We start from the raw sequence: 11,179 nt of genomic DNA, 5'->3' as shown, positions 1-11,179 counted from the left end.
TGTTTAACACTGTAAAGCTGCTTTGAAACAATCTACATTGTTAAAAGCGCTATATAAATAAAGTTGACTTGACTTGACTTGATACAATGAAATCATATAAAAAAGAAAAATTTTACAGCACTGGGTTGGTACTTCCACCTACATCACGGACGTGAACTTTCCGATGTGATGGCATCATATGCCATGAATATTCACAACACCAAGTCGAGCATTCTTGGTTAAAAAGTATATAAATGTTTATTTTTGTTGAAAATGGTCAATGGTTTGGCAAGATCAGACCCTATTCCTCGTCTGGGATCGTGCAGAGCCTCGGAAGCCCTTCCTTTGAAACTGCATTGATTTGGGCCATTGAAGTCCATTATGTGGAGAAAAATCCTGGAATGTTTTCCTCAAAAAACTTCATTTCTTTTACTCTAAAGAAAGAAAGACATGAACATATTAGATAAGATTAGGGTGAGAAATTAATCAGGATATTTTCATTTTGAAGTGAACCAATTAAAAGAGCCATTTCGTAGCCTTTTGAACGCTGTCGCACCCCCATCAGGCCATTGGGGGGAGCCTTGGTGACGTTGAAGATGAGGTGGGTACTACCGGCCAGAGGTGTAAACTCCAGGGGTCAGAAAGTAAAAGTCCTACCATATGTTTATTCCACTCATGAACTCTACCTCCTGGCTGAAAAACTGTGCTCCTTAGCAAATCCAGGTGTTTGGAACAAAATACAGAGCAGGAATTTTTATCTTCTGAACCTGGACTTTCCACCTCTGTTCACATTTCAAAGTCTCTGCTGCCCTGTGGTGGACAACTTGAGACACTGACCATCACAAGATCTCATCAGAGGAGGATTAAACAACTCCACAAACAGCATTACCAGCTTCACACATTACTAACCAGACTGACTTTATTTCTCTCAGACGTCTACAGAAGCTCTTATTGAGAATTGGATTTGGCTGCTAATAGCCACTCGCCTACAAATCCACCAGAGGTTCTGCATCACTATACAGTTGTGTTCAAAATAATAACAGTCCAACATCACTAACCAGATCAATCACTGTTTGAAATTATATTTCTACATGGCAAATATTTTACTGGAGTTCCCCAGGGCTCAGTGCTAGGACCACTTCTCTTCTCCATCTACATGTCATCACTGGGATCTGTCATTCAGAAACATGGCTTTTCCTATCACTGCTATGCCGACGACACTCAACTCTACTTCTCATTTCAACCAGATGATCCATCGGTTGGTGTTTGTATCGCTGCCTGCCTAACAGACATTTCTGCCTGGATGAAGGAACATCACCTGCAACTCAACCTTGCAAAGACAGAACTGCTTGTGGTCTCAGCCAGCCCAGCACTTCATCACAATCTCTCCATTCAGCTAGGATCATCAACCATAACTCCGTCCAGGACAGAGTTGTGATTGATGATCAACTAAAATTCACTGACCACATTACTGCAACAACCCGGTCCTGCAGATTTGTGTTATACAACATTAGGAAGATTCAGTGGCATGCACAGTCCTCCTCAGGGGCAGGGGCAGAAGGACCAAAAAGGGCAATAAAAAAATAACAAGAATCAAATGTATTTTTTACATAATTTAAATGAACTTTATTGTCCCCAATGGGGAAATTTGTCTTGGACTCTGGTGCCCACGTACACACACAATGATCAAAGACATAATACACACAAAAAAACATTACTTGTATAAAAATATATACTACTTAATTAAAAAAGTCTCATCGACGTTGGTACAAAAGATTTCTTTAAACGATTGTATTTGCACATCGGCATCCTGTATCGTCTACCAGAAGACAGCAACTCATATTCTGAATTTAAATTATGCGAAGAATCAGATACAATCTTGGTAGCTACCCTGATGACAGACTGCTCATATGAATACTCCAATGATTGGTATTCCCTTTTTCCATAATTATCATAGCCATCTTTACCAGACGAGTAAGTTTAGCTTTGGATTGAACTGCAATGTTACCAAACCACACAGTATATCCATAGTGTATTACACTTTCGATTACAGCCTGGTAAAAGAGGTCCATTATTTTCTGTTCTACCCCATACAATCTTAATCTTTGTAAAAATGTTAGCTCTGTTGCACACAACAGCATATACTATCCACATGAAAACCCCAGCTAAGTAAGTTATCCATATAAACACCCAGATATTTGTAAGAACACACTTGTCTAATGGGTATGTAATGAATAGATATTGGTGAGTGGTTCCCTATTGATCTCTGATCAAAAATAATTTCCTCTGTTTTTTTAACATTTATGACTAGATGATTAGTGTCACACCACTTCACAAAATGTTCTACCCCTGAATGATACACAGAGAGATCAGTATTATCATTAGGGATGCACCGAATCCAGATTTTTGGGGTTCGGCCGAATACCGAATCCACTGGTTAAGATTCGGCCGAATCCAAAACCGAATACCGAATCCTTCTCCCATCCTCAGTCCATTATCACAGTAAACACATTAATGAAGTAAACAACGTCCACAGCAGTGTAGGGATGCTATTGACCATTTAACCGTTAACCGAAAGTAAGAACATTGACCGATTAATACTACCAGTTAAACGGTTTAAATGTTTTAAATGTTTGGTTTTTGATGCATGGTTATGAAAAATATGCTGTATAGCGTTATTTGTTCACTCACGGAGTGCGTCGACATGTCAACCACAAACCAGATATATCTCGCAAAATGAAGCAATGGAAAAGCTTACTGTGTGGGACCATTTAGACAAAAAAATACAGCAGTAGTACAAGCAGTGCCGCCGCTAGCACCATGCACATCACGCGCTGCGTGTAGGGCACCAAGTGCTCTGGAGAGCACCACAAGAAAATGCTCTCTCTACTAGTGATCGACCGATATATCGATTTACCGATATTTTCCCCGATATTTAAGCATTTTACCATAATCGGATATCGGTTTTGTAATATCGGATTTACAGATAAACGGCACCATCTTGTGGGCGTTTTGAGAATTGCGCGCAGGATCGCCATTACAGCGCATCTGAGGCGAGATGTGGGGAGACGAGACAACGGCGTGCACAGGTAAAGTATACTTGCCTGCTTTGCTGTAATTAGTAAACTTTATTGAACATAAGTCATTAATACACAAATTAGAAGTTACATAAATGCCTGAAATCTAGCTAGTTTATTCAGGATTTGACGGATTATTTTACATGCCTCTGTGAGCTCGTCTCTCTTAGAGACAAGCTCACCGAGTCACGTAAAATAATCTGTCATGTCCTGTCCAAATACAGATGCAACTCTGCATGAATTAAATAATACAGCCATGAATGAGCACATGTTGGAAATAAAAGCGCTGAATTTAATTCTCTCCCTGTTGTCTATGCTCATCATTAGTCTCGTGAAGTCGTCTGTATTTTGCTGTTCACGCAGCGGGTTGATGTTCAGGAAATGCTCCACGGCCACCGCATATAACTTTAACAGATTCACTTGTTTAAAACACCGTAATTAATTATATAAATATACTTAACCATTAATTCGCTAATAAACATCAAAGTAGGCTAAACAACTCTATGGATATTAATTATTTATTATCTCCGCGAACGATGGCAGTTTGAGTAGTTCTGTGTAAATGCATAGATAAACATCAGTTTGTCAGCAGATATTTCATAATCTAGAACGACAAAAACATTAATAATTCTGATATAACTCAACATACCATTTGAGAAATGCAATAAATTACGATGTTTTGTTTGTTATATTCCAATATTCCAGAGAATATTATTCAGTTATTTAACATTATCCAGCAAATTATTCTTCACTCTTTAACCTATTAAACAGTTTATAAATCTACTAAAACTGTAGTTTAAAATTAAGTATTACATTTCTGCAAAGTTGATATGACTCCTGTCTTTAATTAATTTTCGCCATTTGAAAACATTACACATTATACATTTATTTTGCTTATTGTTATCATTAGTGTTGCTGCTGATGCTTTTTATAAATAAAATTATTTTTGTAACATGAAGATTCAAATTAACATGAAAGACTACTAATTTTCAACACTTTTTTTAAGATGACTGAAAGGAGGAAAACCCAAAGTGAAGTACGGACTTCACTCAGTCATTGCCAGGGCTGGCAGTTTGCAAAGAATGCCAAATGCATGTGAGCATGGGGTCAAAATCTAAAACAACAAAAAATATCAGTGCACTTTTTTTTATTTTTTGCACTTTCAGACCCCTCTATTTATTGGTGTATAAATAAGATTTGTGAGTGATTGTTATAAAAAAAAATGGTTTGTTCAGTTCAGTGGTGTTGTAATCTTGTCAAAAACAGAAGAAAAACAGTAAATAAATATCGGTTCTGTATACCGGTTATCGGGCACATAAATTTTTTTTATCGGTATCGGTTCTAAAAAAATCAATATCGGTCGATCACTACTCTCTACCCTCCCGCAGGTCAGCTCTGCAAAATTCGCGAACGCCGCCACCGCAGGCATCATAAAGTGATCGCGCTTAGGGCATCAAAACGGCCAGCAGCGGGACTGAGTACAAGCTCCTGACTTGTAGCAAATGAAAGACGCTCTAGCGAGGCGTTATCTCTGTGTTCGCGGGACATCAGTGCCATCTGAGGCCTTTTAATAGTGTGGTTTTGGTCAAGTTTACTAAAGTAAACATTTGTCGCGTATGTTCTTCTCACCGCTGTTTCCTGATGGTTTATAGAAAAATTACCCAGAGTCGTCCTCTGTCGTTTCAAAGAACAACACAACGGAGAAGGCTTCTCCTTCTGTCTGAAAGATTGAGGGTGTTTTCTGCCGTGGGTTTAAATGTCAACAGGCTGCACTACAGACTAACCCACATCACTTAGACATGTTACTTAAAAAACAAACAAACAAAAAATGTGTGGATTGAGGTAGCCTAGGCCTGCTATTTTTATTACACACACAAAAAAAATTATTCCGTTTTTTTAAAGCTTACGGATTCAGTGTATTTTCATTTTGTCATCTTAATTTTGTCATTATTTAAGTGGAAAATATTTAGTGTAGGCCTATGTATTTTATTCTTTTTATTTATATTTTATCTGATCTATATGCGGCTGTTTGCATGGTAAAATAAAATACAATTTGGCTGCTGTCTGTAGATTCCTTCATGCACAACTCGTATTCTCTCTGATGTTTCATACGCAAATGTTTTAACAGCGGTTGTTGTTTAGGGTCCTTTTCATCACGAGACAAATCGGCATTGCAAATTGAACATGTAGCTTGACTTGAAACGCCTTCTTTTGACTTAAAGTAGAATACTGCCAAGTTTTCTGTTCATGAGTTTCATTTTCACTTTCAACGGCGGTGTCATTACGTTTGACCAGCAGAGGCGAGTAGTGCAAGCCTAGGGTTCGGTTCGGTGGAAAAAAATTCTGAGGTTCGGCAGAAACCGAACCCCGTCAAAAAGCCCAATATTCGGCCAAATCCGAACCCTGGATTCGGTGGATCCCTAATTATCATACAAGAGGCTAAGCAAGGCTGCATCATCGGAATATTTAATTATGAGGTCACTAGGATCAGAACTTATAATATAATTATAATTAATAACAAAATATAATTTTGTCCTCATTGTTGTCACAACTAGAGAAAGCTCCTGATTGGAACGAGACGAGCCGGCTGGCAGACGCCCCTCCCATGATGCAAATTCGCATCTGTGAAGTGAATGTCACGTGCAAACAAAGCGAGTAAACTCAAAATGTTCAAGCGTCCAACTACATGCAAATAGCGCGATTTATTCGCTTCATTAGCATCTGGTGTGAACGCATCATTAGGAATCAACGGTTTCTATTCTAAATCTTCATGCACCAAACATTTCCAGTCTCAAATTTATATAAGAAGTCAAAAATCTAAAATTAAATTTCACTTGAGGTTTTATGTCCTTTAATTTGTGTTTTTTTTTCATGTTGTTCAGTCTCATGATGAATGAATGAGGAATGAAGAATAAACACCAACCTCTTTGTTCTTCAGTCTCATGATGTTTCATTCTGCAGGTTCTGGATCACTGGCGTTCTCTCGGTCCTCTCCTTCCAGATGCTTTCTGGTAGTTCTGCCCAAAACAAACAAGTCATATTTACAACAGACATGATGAGGGATCAACCAACAAAATGTCCTGTCGCTCATCGTGACTGATAAGAAACTAAATTACACAGAAGAGACGGTTTCTCAACATATAAAGACGAACTACTCACTGTGATTTCAGAATGTGTTGATGTGGTTTCTCCACTGCATGGATCCTCATGTGTTCCTTCAGGTGACTTTTAAAAGAGAAACTTGTTCCACACTGATCACACGTGTGCGGCTTCTCCCTGCTGTGAATCCTCTCGTGTGATTTCAGAGTTGATGGCTGACGGAATCTCTGGTCACAGTGTGAACACTTGTAAGGTTTTTCTCCAGTGTGTATCATCTCATGTGTTTTCAGAGTTGATGGCTGATTGAATCTCTTGTCACAGTGTGAACACTTGTAAGGTTTTTCTCCAGTGTGTATCATCTCATGTGTTTTCAGAGTTGATGGGTGATTGAATCTCTTGTCACAGTGTGAACACAGGTAAGGATTCCCTCCAGTGTGGATCCTCTCGTGCAGTTTTAAATTGCCTGCTGTTGTAAAAGTCTTCTCACACTCAAAGCACATGTACTCTCTCACACCAGTGTGTATTTTCTGATGTGCATGTAAAGTTTGCAGCAGCGAAAAATGCTTTCCACACACAGAACATGCATGTGGCTTCTCCTTCGTATGAACTGCCAGGTGTAACTTAAGGTGTGATCCCCTAAGAAATGTTTTGCCGCATTGATCACACATGAACATCCTCTCTCCAGTGTGGATCCTCATGTGAAGCTTAAGGTGTGCTGGTTGTGCGAAACTATTCCCACATTGATCACATACGTGTGGTTTCTCCCCAGTGTGGATCTTCATGTGTCCGTAAAGATATGGTTTTTGTTTGAAACTCTTCCCACACTGATCACATGTGAACGGCTTCTCTCCATTGTGAACTCTCGTGTGACGCTCAAGATTATGTTTGGTTGAGAAACTCATCCCACACTGAGAGCAGGTGAAAGATTTCTTGGCTCTTGTTTTCTTTATGTAGCGCCTCCTTCAGGTCACCAGGATACTGCGGCTTAACGGGCACCCAGGTGAGCCTTACAATAGGAACCGTGGGCCAGTACTCTAGGTTCGTAGGGAGCAGCAGTGAGAGATTGAATGAACAGACAGACAACGAGGGTAAATTCACATTATGTTGAAAGATTTATATTAAGGAAAAGGATAAATGAAATTAATTAACGAATTGTTTCTCTTTCAGGAAAAAAACTGAAACAGAAGAAAAGGGAAAAAAAGGATCAATGGAATACAATGAAATTACTGATTGTCCATAAATTCAAAAATAAAAACAAATAAGCTGGTTTCTGGATTTTCTTTTTTCTATTTTAATATCGTTATTTATTCCTTTTTAATATCTTTTTGAAATCTAGATTACCTTTAACTTTAAACTCCTAGTTTAATTTCTAATCAAAAGTGCCCCTCTCAGACAAATATCAATGATAATATCGTGGTCAATAAAACTAAATAAATGTGATTATAATAACATGACAATGTATACAATAGTAACGAACGGCTCAAAAGTCGGACAATTTCTGTTGAGGCGTTGCCGTAACGCGTTGCTATGGGTTGCGTGCGTTTTGATTGACAGCTGATTTTCCACTGCTCGGAAACGGCTCTCGAGCCAAATATGGTCCTTTCAGAGAGTGTGTGGCCTTACGGGAAAAAAGTAAACCAATATTTTTTTTTCATCCATAATCAGAGCTAATGTGTTGATTTAATTACAAATCTATATATTATATAAGTATTACACAATTCACCAATGCCCGTTTGTCATATGTTACACCAACCAATCGTGATCTGGCAAAGCAAGTTCAAATTCCATTGGGCGATGTAAAGTGGAGCGGTAATTTTCTGTTCTTATTCATAAATCGGTTGAAAATTACATGGACAGACTAACTAACGTTTGTGGAACGATTTCCTGCGGTTTGTGTCATATTTTAAATTCCATCACTAACTAAATGGATTTTAACTGACAACAAACAAATCCCTGCACAAAACCACAGCAGCAAAAGTCGCATTAATGGTAAGTAGTGTTAAATTCACTTGTATTTATGTATATTGATACACCGTTTACTATTTCATGAAACTATCAAAGTTAACAAAACCCAAGCGCCGCCGACACCTACAGGCCTATTATGTGAAGTGTAGGCTGGAGAAATGGTGACGTGAAAGGACTTTATTATATTAACTTACCATTTTTGAATATTATGCAGCATTATAAGTCTCTTATGTTCATCAAGCCTGCATTTATTTAATAAAAAACAGCAATATTGTGAAATATTACTAAAATAATGGTTTTCTATTTTAAAATAATTTAAAATATAATTTATTCCTGTGATCACAGCTGTATTTTCAGCATCATTACTCCACTCTTCAGTGTCACATGATCATTCAGAAATCATTCTAATATGAGGATTTAATGTCAATGATGGAAACTGTGATACTCTTTTCAAGATTCTTTGATTAATAAAAAGTTAAAAAGAACATAATGTAATAATATTTCACAATATTAGGATACTGTTTTTTCTGTATTTTTGATTAAATAAATGCAGGCTTGATGAGCATAAGGATAGATATATATATATATATATATATATATATATATATATATATATATATATATATATATATATATATATATATATATATATATATATATATATATATATATATGCCCCTTTTTTACATTTGAGCCCCTGCCCCTGAAGAACTCTCTGCACGGCCCTGCTTTTTAATATCTTTTTGAAATCTAGATTACCTTTAGTTTAACTTTAAACTCCTAGTTTAATTTCCTTTTTTCTTTCCTATTTAGCTTTCTAATTATTTCTTTGAACTAATTTTAGGTTTTAGGTTTCTTAATTGAAATCTGCAAGGGTTTAGTTACACTCTTTGAATATGATATTCAAATTGACAATTCAACTCACAGGAAAAAAAGCTCACTCCGTGTCATCGCCGTGTCCATGATGAAAACACTCAAAAATAACTCAAAATTACTTGTGAAAACAAAATCTAGTTCAGTTCAAACTAAATAAATATCGTTGTAGATGTTTTGTCTAACTGTTAGTTCAAAATCATAATCACTGTTGTTTTCTCTCAAACTATCTCTGCCGATCTTTGTGCTCATATCTCCGTCTCTCTCTTCCTCGGTGCGCTGCTGACGTCATCCCCTTCCTTCTTCTTCTTCTTCTTCTTCTTCTTCTGTTGTTTATATGGCGGTTGGCAAACCAACTAAAGGTGCATTTCCGCCACCTACTGGGTTGGAGTATGGAGCACTACTTGGTTGAATATACTTTGAAGAAAAAAAAAAAAAAACATTTATATATTGATATCTTTTTTACCAGTTCTGTATCCTTAATAAATTTTAATACTTTCTCGTGCATTTCATAATTTGTTCCTTCTCCTAATATTTCCTTTAGTGAATAATTGCTTACACCTCTATCATTTAATGACTGAACTAATTCAAGTCTTTCTCTATTATATGCCATACATTCTAATAATATATGCTTTACTGTTTCAGGATATCCACATTTATCGCAATTACCAGTTTCATGTTTCCTTATTTTATATAGACTTTGGTTTAGTGAAGTATGCCCAATACGTAATCTTGTAATTATCACATCCTTTTTCCTGTTATTTATAGTTGTTCTTTCCACCCCCACATTTCTTTGTATACTATACATGTGTCTTCCTCTTATTTCATTATCCCATAACCTCTGCCACCTCTTTTCCACTTCAATCCTGATCAGCCCCTTCATTTCCGCTTTACTCATCTGAACTCTGATGTTGATCTCATGATCTTTCAACGACTCCTTTGCCAGTTTATCAGCTTCCTCATTTCCCTTTACTCCGACATGTGCTGGAACCCACAAAAACCTCACCTTTACACCTAAGTGCTTTATGTTATGTAGCTTCTGTAATGTTTCATTTAAAATATCTTGTCTTGCAAAAGATTTTCCACTTTCTAAACTCTGCAGAGCTGATAGTGAGTCTGTACAAATCACACTACTGTTAGGCTTCTTTTCTTCTATCCATTGTAAAGCCAATAACATGGCTATAAGTTCTGTTGTAAAAACAAATATATGATCTGTTGCTCTTTTTGATATTTTAATATTGTACTGAGGAATATATATTGCTGCAGCTGCTCTACCTGTTTTCGGATCTTTTGATCCATCTGTAAATATTTGAGTCATGTTGTTATATGCTTGAATAATATATTGTTGAACGATTACTTTTGATGGCAAATTTGATTCATTCTTATGAATCTCATTATGTATGAATAGGTCTATTTCTGGCATTGGGAATAACCATGGGGGAATAGATGACATTGCAACAGAAGGAGCTACCTCTATTTCAGTTATACCTGTTTCCAGTGCCTCCTCATTTGCTACCCAACCAAAACTCTTTGTATTTCCATACTCATACTCCCAACAGTTTTCCAGTACCTTTTTAACTGGATGCCTTTCATCATGTCCTTTTACATTGACCCAGTATCTCATCCTTAACTTTCTCCTACGAACTTCTAATGGCATTTCTCCCATCTCTACTTGAATAGATGGTACTGGAGATGTTCTAAATGCACCACAGCAAATCCTTAGCGCTTGAGTCTGAATTACCTCAATCCTTTTGAGCCATGTTTCTGATGCAGAGCAGTATATCAGACTACCATAATCTATTGCTGGTCTTATTAATGAGCTATATATTCTTCTTAAAGACTGTCTACTCGCCCACTCTACCCCAGCCAAGCACCTCATTACATTTATTCCCTTTTTACATTTATCTATTATCTTTTGAATATGAATGCCAAATGTTAATTTAGAGTCCATCCACATACCTAAAAATCTTAACATTTTAACTTGTTCCAATTCATGACCATACATTTTTATACTTACTCTACTATTTTTCCTCCTTTTTGTAAAACAAATTACCTGCGTTTTTGCAATTGAAAACCGGAAACCCCACTCATTTGCCCAATTTTCTACCTTATTTACTGCTCCCTGCAGACTTTTTACTACAAATATTTCATTTCTTCCCTTTTTCCATAATGCACCATCATCTGCG

General features: G+C 36.9%; 1 long non-coding RNA gene across 2 annotated transcripts; it reads right to left on the bottom strand.

The window, feature by feature from the left end:
- Window positions 1-216: 216 nt before the first annotated feature.
- Window positions 217-9,287, bottom strand: LOC307129059. Of its 2 annotated transcripts, none has more exons than XR_013816848.1 (5): window positions 8,899-9,277; window positions 6,570-7,512; window positions 6,216-6,484; window positions 5,980-6,073; window positions 217-413 (listed from the first exon to the last, which is right to left on the bottom strand). It is a non-coding gene; the product is annotated as an uncharacterized lncRNA (long non-coding RNA). The 2 variants fall into 2 exon arrangements; XR_013816847.1 differs by having other exon boundaries at window positions 249-413; window positions 6,570-7,189; window positions 9,046-9,287.
- Between the last annotated feature and the right edge of the window lie 1,892 nt (window positions 9,288-11,179).

Source organism: Gobio gobio (genome assembly GCF_949357685.1).
Source record: "Gobio gobio genome assembly, chromosome: 1".
NCBI lineage: Eukaryota > Metazoa > Chordata > Actinopteri > Cypriniformes > Gobionidae > Gobio > Gobio gobio.
The sequence above is the reverse complement of the archived record's forward strand: the minus strand, read 5'-3'. Positions and strand labels throughout refer to the sequence as shown.